Source organism: Leucopleurus acutus (assembly GCF_964270905.1).
Source record: "Leucopleurus acutus genome assembly, chromosome: 2".
NCBI classification, from domain to species: domain Eukaryota; kingdom Metazoa; phylum Chordata; class Mammalia; order Artiodactyla; family Delphinidae; genus Leucopleurus; species Leucopleurus acutus.
The window spans coordinates 73,758,594-73,776,370 of NC_139143.1; positions in this window are offsets into that span (position 1 = coordinate 73,758,594).

The following is a 17,777-nucleotide window of genomic DNA, read 5'->3' on the forward strand; positions in this document are numbered from 1 at the left end:
TATATTTCAATTTTTGTGCCACTACAATACTGTCTTGAATACAACAGCTTTGTAGTACAGTCTGATGTCAGGGAGCCTGATTTCTCCAGCTGCATTTTTCTTTCTCAAGATTGCTTTGGCTATTCAGGGTCTTTTGTATTTCCATGTAAATTAGAAATATTTTGTTCTAGTTCTGTGAGATATGCCATTGGTAGTTTGATAGGGATTGCAATGAATCTGTAGATTCCTTTGGGTAGTACAGTCATTTTCAAAATGTTGATTCTTCCAATCCAAGAACAGGGTATATCTCTCCATCTGTTTGTATCATCTTTAATTTCTTTCATCAGTGTCTCATAGTTTTCTGCATACAGGTCTTTTGTCTCCTTGGATAGGTTTATTCCTAGTTTTTTTATTCTTTTGGTTGCAATGATAAATGGAAGTGTTTCCCTAATTTCTCTTTCAGATTTTTCATCATTAGTGTATAGGAATGCAAGAGATTTCTGTGCATTACATTTGTATCCTGATACTCTACCAAATTCATTGATTAACTCTAGTAGTTTTCTGGCAGCATCTTTAGGAATCTCTATGTATATTATCATGTCTCCTGCAAAAATGACAATTTTACTTCTTCTTTTCTGACTTGCATTCTTTTTATTTCTTGTTCTTCTCTGATTGCTGTGGCTAAGACTTCCAAAACTATGTTGAATAATAGTGGTGAGAGTGGACATCCTTGTCTTTTTTCTGATCTTAGAGGAAATGCTTTCAGTTTTTCACCATTGAGAATGATGTTGGCTGTGGGTTTGTCATATATGGCCTTTATTATGTTGAGGTAAGTTCCCTCTATGCCTGCTTTCTGGAGAGTTTTTATAAAAAATCGGTGTTGAATTTTGTCAAAAGCTTTTTCTACATCTATTGAGATTATTATATGGTTTTTATCCTTTAGTTTGTTAATCTGGTGTATTACATTGATTGATTTGTGTATATTGAAGAATTCTGCATTCCTAGGATAAACCCCACTTGATTGTGGAGTAGGATGCTTTTAATGTGCTGTTGGATTCTGTTTGCTAGTATTTTGTTGAGGATTTTTGCATCTAGGTTCATCAGTGATATTGGCCTGTAGTTTTCTTTTTTTGTGACATCTTTGTCTGGTTTGGGCATCAGGGTGATGGTGGCCTCGTAGAAGGAGTTTGGGAGTGTTCCTCCCTCTGCTATGTTTTGGAAGAGTTTGAGAAGGATAGGTGTTAGCTCTTCTCTAAATGTTTGATAGAATTTGCCTGTGAAGCCATCTGGTCCTGGGCTTTTGTTTGTTGGAAGACTTTCAATCACAGTTTTAATTTCAGTGCTTGTGATTAGTCTGTTTATATTATCTATTTCTTTCTGGTTCAGCCTCGGAAGGTTGTGCTTTTCTAAGAATTTGTCCATTTTTTCCAGGTTGTCCATTTTATTGGCATAGAGTTGCTTGTAGTAATCCCTCATGATCCTTTGTATTTCTGCAGTGTCAGTTGTTACTTCTCCTTTTTCATTTCTAATTCTCTTGATTTGAGTCTTCTCCCATTTTTTCTTGATGAGTCTGGCTAATGGTTTATCATTTTTTTTTATCTTCTCAAAGATCCAGGTTTTAATTTTATTGATCTTTGTTATTGTTTCCTTCATTTCTTTCTGATCTGATCTTTCTGATTTCTTTCCTTCTGCTAACTTTGGGTTTTTTTTTTTCTTCGTCTCTCTAATTGCTTCAGGTGTAAATTTAGGTTATTTATTTGAGATTTTTCTTGTTTCTTGAGGTAGGATTGTATTGCTATTAACATCCCTCTTAGAACTATTTTTGTGAATCCCATAGGTTTTGGGTTGTCATGTTTTTATTCTCATTTGTTTCTAGGCTTTTTTTGATTTCCTTTGGTTTCTTCAGTGATCTCTTGGTTATTTATTAGTATATTGTTTAACCTCCATGTGTTTGTGTTTTTTACAGTTTTTTTCATCTAATTGATATCTAGTCTCATAGTGTTGTGGTCAGAAAAGACACTTTATATGATTTCAAAGTTTTAAATTTACCAAGGCTTGATTTGTGACCCAAGATATGATCTACCCTGTAGAATGTTCCATGAGTACTTGAGAAGAAAGTGTATTCTGTTGTTTTTGGATGGAATGTCCTATAAATATTAATTAAGTCCATCTTGTTTAATGTGTCATTTAAAACTTTTGTTTCCTTATTTATTTTCATTTTGGATGATCTGTCCATTGGTGAAAGTGGGGTGTTAAAGTCCCCTACTATGATTGTGTTACGGTCAATTTCCCCTTTGATGGCTGTTAGCATTTGCCTTATATATTTAGGTGCTCTTATGTTAGATGCATAAATATTTACAATTGTTTTATCTTCTTCTTGGATTGATCCCTTGATCAGTATATAGTGTCCTTCTTTCTCTTGTAATAATCTTTAAAGTCTTTTTTGTCTGATATGAGAATTGCTACTCTAGCTTTCTTTTCATTTCCTTTTGCATGGAATATCTTTTTCCATCCCTTCACTTTCAGTCTGTATGTGTCCCTAGATCTGAAGTGGGTCTCTTGTTGACAACATATATATGGATCTTATTTTTGTATCCATTCAGCCAGTCTATGTCATTTGGTTGGAGCATTTAATCCATTTATATTTAAGGTAATTATTGATATTTAAGTTTCTATTACCATTTTCTTTCTCTCTGATTTTCTTTTGTTTCAAAACAAAAGTTTTGCCTTTGTTTCTGTAAGTCTTTTCATTCTCTTGTGTTTCCTGCCTAGGGAAGTTCCTTTAGCTGTTGTTGTAAACCTGGTTTGCTGGTGCTGAATTCTCTTAAGTTTTGCTTGTCTGTAAATGTTTTAATTTCCCCATCAAATCTGAATGAGATCCTTGCTGGGTAGAGTAATCTTCTTTGTAGGTTTTTCCCTTTCATTACTTTAAATATGTCGTGCCAGTCCCTTCTGCCTTGTAGAGTTTCTGCTGAAAGATCAGCTGTTAACCTTATGGGGATTCCCTTGTGTGCTATTTGTTGGTTTTCCCTTACTACTTTTAATATTTTTTATTGGTATTTAATTTTTGATAGTTTGATTAATATGTGTCTTGGCATGTTTCTCCTTGGATTTATCCTGTATGGGACTCTCTGCACTTCCTGGACTTGATTTACTATTTCCCTTCCCATGTTAGCAAAGTTTTCAATTATAATCTCTTCAAATATTTTCTCAGACCCTTTCTTTTTCTCTTCTTCTTCTGGGATGCCTATAATTTGAATGTTATTGCATTTAATGTTGTACCAGAGGTCTCTGAGACTGTCCTCAATTCTTTTCATTCTTTTTTCTTTATTCTGCTCTGTGGTAATAATTTCCACTATTTTATATTACAGGTCACATATCTGTGTGACTGTTAGCCACACAGCTCAGAAGAAAAGGGAGAAAAAAAGAAAGAAAGAAACTATTAAAATAAAAATATTTAAATTATTAAAATTAAAAAATAAAAAAGTAATTAGAAAAAGAGAGCAACCAAACCAATAAACAAATCCACCAATGATAACCAATGCTATAAACTTTACTAAGATTACCATAAAAATCAGAAACAATCAGTGGCAAACAAAAAACCCCAAGTCTACAGTTGCTTCCAAATCCACTTCCTCAATTTTGGGTTGATTCATTTTCTGTTCAGGTATTCCACAGATACAGGGTACCTCAAGTTGATTGTGGAGATTTATTTTCTGCTCCTGAGTCTGCACGGAGAAATTTCCTTTTCTCTTCTTTGTTCGCACAGCTCCTGGGGTTCAGCTTTGGTTTTGGCTCCACCTCTGTTTGTAGGTTGCCCTCAGGCTTCTGTTTCTGTCCAGACAGGAGGGGGTTAAAGCAGAGGCTGATTAGTGGGCTCTGGCTCACTCATGCCAGGGGGAGGGAGGGGTACAGTAGTTATAATTGGAATGCAGGGCAAGCCTGCAGTAGCATGAGGCCAGTGTGATGTTACAACAGCCTGAGGCATGCCGTTTGTTCTCCCGGGGAAGTTGTCCCTGTATCACAGGACCCTGGCAGTGGTGGTGGGCTGCACAGGCTCCCGGCGGGGGCAGGTGGGGGGGTGCATGTGGATAATGACCTGTGCTTGCACACAGGATTCTTGTTGGCTGCAGCAGCAGTGTTAGTGTTTCATTCCAGTCTCTGGTGTCCCAGCTGATAGCCGTAGCTCATGCGCATCTTCTGTGGGCAGACAAGGAAAGAATCCCCTCTCTGCGCACTCCTCAAAACAATGGTCTCTTGCCTCTTAGGCAGGTCCAGAGTTTTTCCTGGACTCCCTCCCGGCTAGCTGTGGCGCACTAGCTCCCTTCAGGCTGTGTTCATGCAGCCAACCCCAGTCCTCTCCCTGGGATCTGATCTCCAAAGCCCGAGCCTCAGCTCCTAACCACCCCCCCACCCCAACGGGTGAGCAGACAAGCCTCTCAAGCTGATGAGTACTGGTCGTCACTGATCCTCCGTGCAGGAATCTCTCCGCTTTGCCCTCTGCACCCCTATTGCTATGCTCTCCTCCGTGGCTCCAAAGCTTCCCCCCTGCCAACCCCTGTCTTTGCCTGTGAAGGGGCTTCCTAGCATGTGGAAATTTTTCCTCCTTCACACTCCCTCCCAGAGGTGCAGGTCTTGTCCCTATTCTTTTGTCTCTGTTTTTTCTTTTTTCTTTTGCCCTACCCAGGTATGTGGAGAGTTTCTTGCCTTTTGGGAAGTCTGAGGTCTTCTGCTAGTGTTCCGTAGGTGTTCTGTAGGAGCTGTTCCACGTGTAGATGTATTTCTGTTGTATTTGTGGGGAGGAAGGTGATCTCCATGTCTTACTCCTCTGCCATCTGAAGATCCTCCCTCAAATTGTTCTCTATAGTGAGAATTCATTCTCTCATTTGGGAAAGCTTCAGCACTGCTTTTTTTAAATTAATTAATTTTTATTGAAGTGTTATTGATTTACAATGATTCAGGTGAAGAGCAAAGTGATTCAGTATATATATATATATATATATATATACACACACACACACATACATATATATATTATTTTTTCAGATTCTTTTTCATTATAGGTTATTACAAGATTTACACTATGTCAAATAGCTCTGCTTTTTAAGATCTTTCAACTGATTATTCAGGCTCACCTGGGATAATCTCCTTTACTTAAAGTCAACTGATTAATTGACTTACATCTGCAAAATTCCTTTACAGCAGTAAGCAGAATTAATGTTTGATTTAATAACTGGGGACTGTAGATTAGCCAAGACATCACATCAAAAGCCATCACTGTCCTCCTTTTGTCAAATTGGCACCCACAGAACACATCTCCTTAGCCATACTTAATCTCCAAATAAAGACAAAGAAAAAGACAGACCTCCTCTTAACATAATATAACTATTCCTGCATACAATTCAAACCATGCTAACCCTTTCCCCAGAAAAGAATGCCAAGTTCTTGGGTGTTGGTAACCCTTCTCTTTTGAAATGCTGTAACTTAAACATTGAGATATAAACTTATCCATTATTAAAACATATTATGTTTATTGATAAGTAGATAAAAGAAGGAAGAAAACAAAAATACTTGGTTAATTTGTATACAAAAATAGTTTATATCAAAATAAGGAAAACTACTCATAACTGTTACTGTCCTCATGATGAAATGTGGTTGCAGCTGGTATTTATAACTACCTTTTTGCTGAAGCAGACAACCTCAACTTGTCATAGTTCTTTCTCTGGCATGGTGACCCAAGTCTTCATTGCTGAAAGCTCTGGTTATTATTAGTACTCCTGAGGTGGGTTGTGAGTTTTCATTGACCTTAATTATAGAACATAGGAAAACTAAGAGAGACCCTAAAGTATCTTCTATAATCCAGATATACTCCTCGATATTCCCATTGAATAATAACAACCCAACTTCCCTTTGGTAGTAAGGACAATTTGTCCCCAACAATAACCCCTTCTTTGCTTGTTGATTCAGAGACACTCGGAGCCCAAAGTGGCCAGGTGACAGTCTCTACTTCCAGTTCAGTGGAATTATTGTTGTGTTCCCTGATGGAAGAATTCTCCCATTAGGAACTAGAAACACTCTTCCAGCAAAGCTGAGGGTTACAGGAACAAGAAGAAAAACTTTTTCTAGTGTATCACTAGAAGTAATACTGAGAGGAGATGCTCCCTATTCTATACTATACCTTAATTCTCCAACCCATGAATACTGGAAAAGAGACAAACAGCACCATATTGGATGCTGATTCAAAATATATACCTCATCTGAGGAGAAATGGCCTCAGTTCTACAAAGTACTGCCACCTAGTCGTCATCATAGCTGAGTCCTCAAAAGACCATTCTACAATTGTATCATCACACCAGCTTCTTCAGTTTGATGCGGAAGATGGTAAGAATAGTGAATTTCATGAACCTGAGTCCACTGCCATACTATCAGGAAATGAATTTCTTGATTAGAAACAATGCTGTGTGGAATATCAAGATAAGGCATTCTGAAAGTCCAAAGATGGTCATTTTGAGAGAAGCATCACAGGCAGGGACCACAAATTCATATCTAGAGCATGCTTCTATTCCAGTAAAAGAAGAGTACTGACACTTCCATGGTGGAAGTGGTCCAATGTAATCAAACTTCTATCAAGTAGCTCGCTGACCACCCTGGGGAATGGTGCCATGTTGGCGGATCAGTGTTGGTCATAATGTTGGTAGATTGGGCACTCAGCAGTGGCTCTAGCCAAGGGGCCTTTTTAAGTGAGAGTCCATGATGTTGAGCCCGACCATAACCTCCATTGTTGCCACTATGGCTACTTTGTTCATGAGCCCATTGGACAATTACAGGAATAACTAAAAAAAGAGACTGCCTGAAATCTATAGAACAGGTCATTATATTCATTTAATTATTATAATCCTTCTCTGCTGAATCACTTTTTGGTGAATATTCACATGGGACATAAATATCTGCATGTTATTTGCCCATTTTGAGAGGTTTATCCACATAGTTCCTTCCATAGGCCTTCTTGCCACTAATTTTCCAATCGTGTTCCCTCCAAGGCCTTGATCAACCAGCTAAACAATTGGCCACAGTCCATGAAATGGTATAGACTCATAGCTCCGGCCATTTCTTCTTCCAAGCAAAATAAACAATCAAGTGCACTGCATGAAGTTTTGCCCAATGGAGAATTTCTTTTCTTCACTGTCTTTCAGTGGTGTCCTAGAAAAGGACTGCAGAGATATTGCTGTCCACTTGTGGCTGGCACTTGCAATGTCATACAGGACCAGCAATGAACAAGGACAATGTTTTCTTTCTCTCTTACTTGATTTGTTGTGGGGGAACTGTCCATGAGGACATAGGTGGGTGTAAGCTAATAGAGAGAAGGTAGTGCAGAAAGAGTTGGGCATGGGCATTTGGGCCACTTCCACATGAAACTTACTTATGTACTCAAGGTCTGCTTCAGCCAATCTTACGTACACCAATTTCATTTAATACTGCAGTCTGGAGGTTTACATCCAACTTTATAGTTTGGTGAGTTAGACAACATCCAGCTTAAGTTGTATGGTAACTTAGTGGTCCATGGTTAAGTATTCCGTCTCTGCTAAGGGCCAGTAACAAGCTAAAAGCTGTTTCTCAAAAGGAGAGTAGTTATTCACAGATGACATGGCTTTGCTCCAAAATCCTAAGGGTCTGTGTTGTAATTTACTTATATGGAGCTGCCCAAACCTCCAAACACATCTCTATCTGTTGCTGACATTTCAAGCACCATTATATCTGCTGGATCATATAGCCCAAGTGCCAGGGTGGCTTGTAAAGCAGACTGGACATGTTGAGGAATCTTCTCTTGTTCTGGAAGCCTCTCAAAACTAGCAGCTTTCAGATCACTTGATAAATGGGTCAGTGTAGTACAGCTATATGAGGTATACCTCAAATGCAAAGAGGTCCACTGCAGGAGGTGCCAGACCAACAATTTATCTTTCACCTTGGAAAGGATATTTTATCCCCCAGATCACTAGACACCTAGATATTTTACTGTGAATTTTTGTGTGAATGGGTATTAAGAGAACAGAATCAAAGTAATTTGTTATGCAGCAATAGAAAACTAATATACCTAGGATCAGAACTTCAAAAGCTAAGAGAAATTGGCAAAAACAGGATGAAATGCAATGAGATTAGATCAAACTCAAAAAAAAAAAAAACCCAGGAAAGGTAGATATGACATACTTTTACTTGGTTTTCCTAAAAATAATACAATGAAAGAAAACAAATATTTATAGTTATCATCGATGAAAACTTTCTTGAAATAAGACAAAATCACAACAGTCACATATTAACAAGGGTCAACTAAGTACCTGAGAAAATTGACACAGAATGGTCAACTCTGGGACATACTTTAATAACCTATTAGAAAAAGAAAAACTACAAGGTCTTCAGGAATAAAAATTAAAAAAAACAAAAAAACTTAATAAAGGTAAGAACATGTGATTGGCACCAGACTTCTTAAGAACATAGGGCAACTCTGGAAAACATTTTCAAGAAACTCAAAGAAAGAAAGTACCAGCCAAAAAATTGATATCTAGCCAACTTACCCTTCAGAGGTCAGGATATAAACTATTTTAAACACAGAAGGACTCAGGCAATACTTTATTTGAATGCTTTGTCTAACCCAGCTACTAAAGGATAAGATTTATCCAACCAAGAAATTAATGGCAAAAGAGTGTGATCGTGAACATTTACTATATATAATTATACCTTTAAAATCAAAACAAGGGTAAAGGGTTAAAAGAGTAGTATGTAAACATTGTACGTGCTTACTAAATAAAAATATTACAACTAGACATGTGAGGCAAGGAAAAAGAAAGGAGAAAATAGAATAAAATCATTTATTATGGTAAAGGTGATAAATAGGAGTCAAAGAATACTATGTAAAACTGACAAATTAGTTAGTAAAGGTTATATAAGGAAAAAAGGGGTGGTGGATTAAGGATGTTTTAAAATGTACAGAGGTACATGTAACTGTTAGAATCAAAATGTACACCTTAAGTACCCACCCACTAAAAAAAGAGAACAGTGAAGACACATCTGTTAGAACTACTTAAAAACACAGTAAATATGATATAATATACATAGTAATTATAAGATAATATGAAAGAATCATATATTAGAAGAATTAGAAGAATCAAGTATATTAACCTTGTCAATAAAACTAAATGAGCTGAACTAGCATAGTAAAAGGACAAAGACTTTCATATTGGTACATACAGCAAAACCAAATTTATGTTGTATAGAGACACATCTAATATAAAGTGATTCAAAAAGACTAAATTTAAAGGGATGTGCAAAGATAGTCAAATGAGGGGAAAAAAGTGAAAGAAAATTTCATAATGCCATTACCAGGCAAGCAGACTACCAAACAAAAAGCATGAACTGAGATAAAATAGAACACTTTAAATGCTAAAAGCCATGACTCTAAATGAAGATATAATAGTTATGAATACTTCTGCACCATGTAATATTGCAGTGACCTAAAGCAGCAACTGCATGAGGTTAAAGGAGAAAATAAATAGACACATTAATAAAAGGAGATGAGCATTACTGTCAGTATAACACAGGGCAAATGGACAAAACACTAATTGAGGATATTGAAGATATAAACCACATCATCATCAGATAAACCATATAGATGTGTGAGTGAGTGTGTGTGTAAAACACTGTGAAAACAGAGACTACATCTTCTCAGTTGTACATGGAACAATCATGAAAATTGATCACAAAGGAAACATCAGTAATTCTCATAAAATTAAAATATTACAAATGAACATTTCTGATCACAATGCAACAAAAGTAGAAATTTAAAATATTATGTTTAAGAAGAGGATACTATCTAGAAAGTTAGAAATCTTTAAAAAACTCTTGGTTAAATGGAAAACTTAAACAGATGTTTGAAAAATAATGAAAATGGAAACACTATATATCAAAATTGAGGAGATTTAAAACTGCGATCAGAGGAAAATTTATAGACTTAAGCACCTATGTTAGTACAAATAAAATAATAGGAATCAAAAATTAACTTGTCAACTTAAAAAGAAAAAAGAACAAAGTAAACCAAGAGAAAGCACAAAAAGTGGAAGAGTAATAATAAAACCAAATTATGAGGAAATAGGAAAACTGTAGAACAAATTAAATCAAAATCTGGTTTCTTTAAAAAAAAATAAACAAGATAGACAAACCACTAGTCAATGTAATTAAGGTATAAGGGAGAATGCACAAATACAGAAAATAAGAATTGACAAGAGAAATAACTATTGATACAGGGGAAATTTGTAATACAAAAGTCTGCTTAGTACAACTTTATGCAAATCTGTTTGAACACTGAGACAATTTCTTAGGCAATTACAGTATAACAAAACTGACTGCATTAGAGAGGAAAAACTTAAAAGACCAATTTCCACAGAAGAAATCAAGAACATTATGGAGAAACTATTCTACCACAAACAAAACAAAACGAAACCAAAACAAAGAAAGAAAAAAACTTACCAGACCCAGATCTTTTCAGAGGGTAAGTCTACCCATCCTTTAGAGACCAGATTGTCCCAATGCTACGTAAATTATTTCAAAGCATTTTTCTATGAAACAAATTCTTTTTATGAAGCAAACAAAACATTGATATACCCAACGGGATAAATATGGCTAAATAAAGAAAATCATAGAACAAAAGCACTTAAGAAGATGATGCAAAAATCCTAAATAAAGTGTTGGTGAACAGACTCCAACACCAAATTAAGAAAATAATACACCATGTCTAAGTAGAATTTATACCAGAAATGCAAACATTGCATTAGGAAATCGGTTATATAATGTATCATTTAAATATATCTAAGGAGAACAAAAATCATAATTATCTCCACAATTTTTTTTGCTGAAAAAGCCTTGGAATAAATCAACATATTCTTTATAAAAGGAATATTCCCAAGAATATTTCTTGGGAAAGAGGAATGGATGGATAACTTCTTCAGTCCAAAATCCAGCATCTTACTTAATGAGAAAACAATAGAAACATTCCAACTAAGGTCAAGAAAAAGGCAAAGATATCCACTATCTCCATTATTAACAGTGTATTGGAGGAATTAGCCAATACAATAGGGAAAGAGAGAACCATTAGAGGCATAAGAATTGCAAAAGAAAGGGAACTATTTGTAGATAATTTCATATTACCTGGGAAAAAAATAGACCTTGAAAATCAATGGTAAACCTAATTCAAACAAACAAAAAATAATTCAGCAAGATATGAGGATATAAGTTAATGTGTAAAAATTAATTGCCAGTTAGAAGACACAATGGAAGAGAAAACCCCATTTACAATAGCAAAGGCAACCACAAAAGTTTAAATGCTTAAGAATATACTTTAAAAAATGTTCAAAGCCTGCTTTAAGAAAATTTAAAACACTTCGGAACACACAAATGGAAAAAACTCCCTTATTCTTGGATAGAGTGTCTCAACATTATCAGGATGTCAGTTCCCTCTAGGTTAATTTATAAGTTTAAGATGATCCCAATATGAAATAATACAAGCTGTTTCTATGAAGTTAGAAAATTGATATTAAAGTTCTTGTGGAAAAATAGCTACAAAAAATAGCTGGGAAAACACTGGAAAGGAAGAGGTATCAGATATAAAAATATTATACAAAGTCTTAATAGTTAAAACAGTATGATACTCAGCATATCAACAACCAACCAATGAAATAGAGAGAGAATTCAAAAATAGACCCAAGTGCCTAAGAACCTTTAGTAAAGGTGGCATCTCGAATCAGTGGGGGCAAAATTGGAACACTTTCATAAGTGTTTTGAGACAACTGAATAGCCATGTGAAAGAGGTAATACAGATCTATTTGTCATACTACACACAAGAATCAACTCTAAAGAGATCAGTGATCTTGATTTATAAAATGGAACTATAATCTTACTGAAGATAATGTGGGTTAATTCCTTTATAATTTAGGTGTAGGAGAGGACATTCTAAATAGGAGTCAGAATTCAGGTGCAAAATAAGAAAAGATATTTGATTATATAAATAAACAGCTTTTGCATGGCAGACAACTCAATACATAATTTCAGAAGTCAAATTGAGAGAAAATATTTGCAACATATGTTATGGATATAGGCTAATATCCATTATAAATAATATCCATTACAAACACACACACATATATATGTATGTATATATGTTATATATACATGCATGTATATATATGTTATATATACATGCATGTATATATGTTATATATATGTATATATATGCATGTATCTCTGTGTGTATGCTAATCTCTTTACCTTGTAGACTAAACTTCATGGAGTACTTTTTGGCCCTTTATATGTGACTGGATATGAAAAATACTAGACTCTGTCTTTGCCTTTTTTCTAAGAAGAGAATGTTTTCTGTTAAACATATTATATTACTTAAAAAAAACTGAAAGTAATTAATTGAATTAAAATGCTACTTGATTTCACACAAAAGGTAATTGAATAGCCAATGTACCATAATTATGTCTATTTCACACCACCCTTTATCACCCATTTTATTCACCTGCTAAAATTCCCAAACTCCTTTCAAATAAACTGAATTTTAACCCATTCCATTTACTAACTAACTGCTTGCCCAGTACTGATTTCCACAAGAAATTAAGACAGAGGCAGAAATAGAAGTTTGGAAATTTGGAAAATAATACCACAGGGGGTAGCATGCCAATCTTGAAATAACAAATTGTAATTTATGTACTTTGCGATCCAGCCTCTATTTACCTTTTCTTCCTCACCCTCCCAATCCATAATCCCTCAGAAACCTAATTTCCAGCCATATTAAATTCTAGTGCCCATGAATTGTTTCACTTCAGCACTATTTGTAATCATAATAGCAATGGTTAACATGCATACATGTAGTTAAATTCCCACTGTCTTCTGACTGAAAGGCCCTACTCTACCCTAGATCCAGTTTAAGCATCAATTTCTCTAGCCTTCTTTTCTTTCCTTAGTCTCTAGTGGCTGCATTCAGACCTTTAAATTTCAGCCATCTTATTCCTATAATTATTTACATGTCTGACTCCTCCAGGACTTCTCCAGAATACAACCTCTTCATCCCCAGAATGGTGCCCAATGTTGGACCCAAGCAACTGCTTAATAAACACTTGTTAAATGGTAATTGTAAATATTTGTAGAGTGCTCTACAATTTACAGCAGACTTTCATCTTCAAAGTCTCATGATTTTTAAGACTCCTTATGAGAAAAAAAGGGTGTCCTACAGCTGGGTCTACCTGCAATAGTGTAGTCCTTTTTAAACTTTCAGCACCAGACTGGGTGGCTACTGTTGCCATCCGCTTCACACATCCCACACCCTGCTTGCATTTGTACCTCTCTGTGCTGTAGCAGTACAGGAAGAACTGGGCTTTGAAGGGGAAGTTCAGCGAACATGTTAATTGTCAATCACTCATCCTAATGATAGCTAACATAGCCGCTCTGTGTCAGGCCACATTCTAAGTGCCTTACATACATTAACTCATATGTTCTCACATCAGCCTTATAATGGTGGTACTCATATATTCATTTTGGTGGAGAAGGAAACTAAGTCTGAGGAAGGCTAAGAAACTTGCCCAAGGACACAGGTAATAAATGGTAGAACCAGGAATCACACCCAGGCTTTCTGGTTTTACAGCCCACTTCTTTAATGCCTATTGCAATGTTTTTTAAATTCCAAATAACGACTCTGTGATGAGTTGCAAAATAATTCAGGGCTCGTGACTTGAATTTAAAAGGTAGAAAATATTAGAATGCGTTCCACAAAGTAAGGAAATTATTATTATTTTTGGTGTGAAACATTTGTTTCAGATATGGGTAGACATAACACAGTTTCACTGGTACAGTTGTGCAGTTTGGGTACTTCACAGAGGTACCCAGCCCTGGGGTCACAGGGGATAAATGCAGCCATCTTCACAAAAGCCAAATCATATGCTCCAGTGGCTATGTCTGCAAAAGATAGCATCTGTTCCTACTTTCCCCACCCAGAGGGGGCACCTTTGAATAATTTTCACAAAGACATCTTTAAAACTAGCAGTGCCTCTGTACATACATATGTGTGTGCTGAATCAGGATGTGAAATATATTCCTTACTAAGGGCTGTAATCAAAAGAAATGTTTGAAAAAGCTTCCTACACCATATTATCAACAAGAAGTTATATGTTTTAAAAGAGTAAAGAAAAGAAGCCTGTTAACCTAATATCATTTATTCTAAAGGCAGGGCTTAACTAAAGCTCAGTGGAGGCTGACGATGGAACAGAAAGCTTCTCTGATATCCGTATGGTTTAGAAGAGTTTTCTTCAGCAGTTTCTAAGCTCTGATCACAGATACATATAACTCTTGTAAAAGTGCTTTCAGGACATGCATAACTTTTCACCATTTGGAATTTAGGGCTTAGCCCATTGAATTTTTAGGAAAGTGCTATTTAAATAAAATGTGCCTGGAATTTCTGTAATAATAATAACAATAAGGAGAGGGAGGAGGCAGTAGAGGAGGAAGAAGACAAGGTAAAGAAGGCAAAAGATGATGAATAGCAGCCGCTGATAGGGTGTTGAGCAATTAAGTGCTTTGCATTTGATTGTCACAACATTATGAATAGGTCTTATTATCCTCACTCTGCACATGAGGCTACTGAGGCACAGGGAGCTAAAGAGCATCCACAAGGTCACAGAGCTAGTAAGGGTTAGACCTGGGAGTTGAACCCAATCTCTGGCTTCAGGGTCCAGATGTCATCTACTGTCCTATTCTGCAGCTGCCTAATTAGAAAGTTATTTTGGTCCCATAACAACTGCAGAAACTGGTAGGTACTATTCCAACTTTCTGAACTAGATTTCCATGAAATATCTGTCATTGCATGGCAAAATATTCTAAGTAATCCCGTCAGTGACTTCATAACACAGAGTGGTTATTCTACTCTCCCACTATGAAAAATACTGTTAAGAAAACAGGACGTGATTGTTAAATAATTAATAATTGCAGACTGCTCATCAAGCACAAAGTCAGGCATTGCCCTTGGGATGTGACATCATAATGTTTGCTACCTCCACTAAATACAAGATTGCACTTCTGATAGAGCAAGTCTTTAAGAGGCCAAAGGAAAAGAGTGCTGAGACCTCATGATCTTATTTCGACATATATGCCAGCAAGTGATAAAAACCTGAGAAGTGAAGTAGAGAACTATCAGTTGATAAAGAAATAAAATTGTCTCTAAATGCTATGTCTTTCAAAGTTTTCCAGGATACATCTCTGTGTCTGTAAAGACAGCCTTCCCTTCTTTAAAGGCAGGGTCAGTCAAGGGCAGCCAGTCATTTATCTCAGAGGTGGCAGAAGTCTATAACTTAAGAACACCCCACTTGAAAATGACAGTCATCTGGAGGCCCCTTTTATGATATCTTCTTCTTTCAAGCTGATAATAGCACAGAACTTGGTAAGGGCCACTCCATGCCATGAATCAAATCATACTTCACAAAAGTCATTTCCTATTGATGTTGATGTGCCTGTTCCTCATTTATATTGATCAGTGGACATTTGTTTGCCAAGATAAAACTAAAAGAGATTTCCTGGATGCCCTGTGACATTTTCAAAGGGGAAAATTCATTCTTTTCCACATTCTCTATATGACTGGGTTTCAGAAAAAGAGTTACAAATCTTCTTTAGAGATGTATGGATTGGAATGGGGAAGATAATGTTTCTGGGTCACTTCCTCTTTCCCAAGGGCCATCTTTACAAAGTTGGAGTATGTATCATTTTTTAAATGAAATTGGGACCATCTATTCATTCAATTGAGTTAGGTTCTAGGATTTGAATGCTTGTGATCAAAACTTGGTACTTATCACATACAGTGAGAATAGTTGGATTTCAGAAAATCCTTAGAGCAGTGCAATTTTTGAAGATGAAACAATGGCTCATGATACCTATTGAATTAAAAGTCCTAATGTGTATTGTGTGTATATTGTGTGTGTATGTGCACATGTGTGCAGTACCCTTCGAAGCCGAGTAGAAAAGCTCAATGTTGATTTGGGCAAAATACTTGTTTACATTCAGTTAATAAAAACAAGTGATCAAATCTGTTACACTCAGAACATCGATATCTGTATAACTGTTATATCACAAAAAAGTTATCTGCATAAGCAGTTTATCAAAATCAAATATCTGTTTTAATTAAAAAGAGGCAACTTTGAGAAAGAAGCTAAAAGTCACAGATTAATACGTTTAGAAATGGAGGCTCAAACCAAATGCCCATTAAGCAACAGTTACTGTATTTCATCTTGACAATAAAATGTATAAGGGCATTGAGAAATTGACCTTTTGTGGTAATACTCCATGACAACACTTTTTTCCAGTTGATCTTGGTGATACTTTAGGTCACATACAAATCTTTTATGACCACCTGAAGAGGCTAGCAATCAAACTCAATCACCAAATTGAGAAGAACAAGATGCTCTTTTGAAGGTCATTGCTAATCTTCTGGTTACAAAAATATGTGACATTTCCTCAGTTTTCATGATTTCTACATTTTCTTAGCTACTGAAACTAAAGATGACCCTTTTACCAGAAGCCCCCTTGCTTTTTCATGTTCCATGAAAATGTGCTCTCCATGTTTTCTTCTTTATATCCCAAAACTTCCTTTTGTTATCTTCTCTTTGTCCTTTCCCAAATGATACTGAAATTTTTTTAGATTTAGTCTATAGCTTTCTCTTTTCTTTTCTTAAATCTCATGTCGTAATTTTGTTGTTATTTTTTTTCCCTTGAGGAAATGCCTGTTTGTACCACTTGTGCCATGATTTCTTCTTAGACTTAGCCATATCTGACATTTATGCTGTGTTGGGAAAGTTAAAATATTGTGTTCCAGTGGATCTATAAAGCCAGGTTACAGCAAAATTTTAGAATATTAGAGCAAGAAGATTGGTTCATTATTAAAAATATATTTTAAAAGACAGATAAAAATTTGAAGGCAAATACAAGCCTGTAAGAACAGTCTTAGCGGTAAGGGAGAGATTGGACAGGTATTGCTTCTACTTCTGTGGGAATGGATATCAAACATACACCACCAGTCCTGGCTGCTTCCCTGAAAGCTGATTCTAATTTCCAAATGTTTTCTTGATATCTTGTTAGAATGTCAAATTCAACATATCACAAGCCAAATTTTTGCCAATCATCACCGGATTTGCTATCATACTTGATTTCTCTTTGTGTTAGTGGTAACACAACTGTACAAAGAAAAGTGTATATCTTCTTTTGCTTTGGAGAGACTCATATTTTAGATTAGATAAAATTCTTTGGCTAATGATGGATTTATCTGCCCAGCTCTCCTTCCCTACTAAGACTATTCTTCTGGTTTTGCACTTGTCATTAGGTCATTATTCCTGTTCTTATATATGTCTTAAATAATCAACATATGACTTTATCCAAATATTCTAAAATACAGTCTTTCCCAGGCTCTTTAGCTCCACTTGGATGCCATGTTTTGGCTTTCTCAACATTTTCTAATGCTCAGTTTGACTAGGCCTACTGGTAGGATCCTAGGCACAATACTATGTTCATTCCTCTGGGACATCGTTCCATTTTTCATATACTGTGAATAGAATTATTCATCAACTCTATCTATGGACCCAATATACTTTAGTTTCTTCTAGTTAGCATTTTATTCATATGTGCATAATCATTTATTGATTAGAATTTATTACCTACCCACTCTTTGCCAGGTATCATGCTAGGCATTGGGATACAAATCCAGAGAAGACAATATC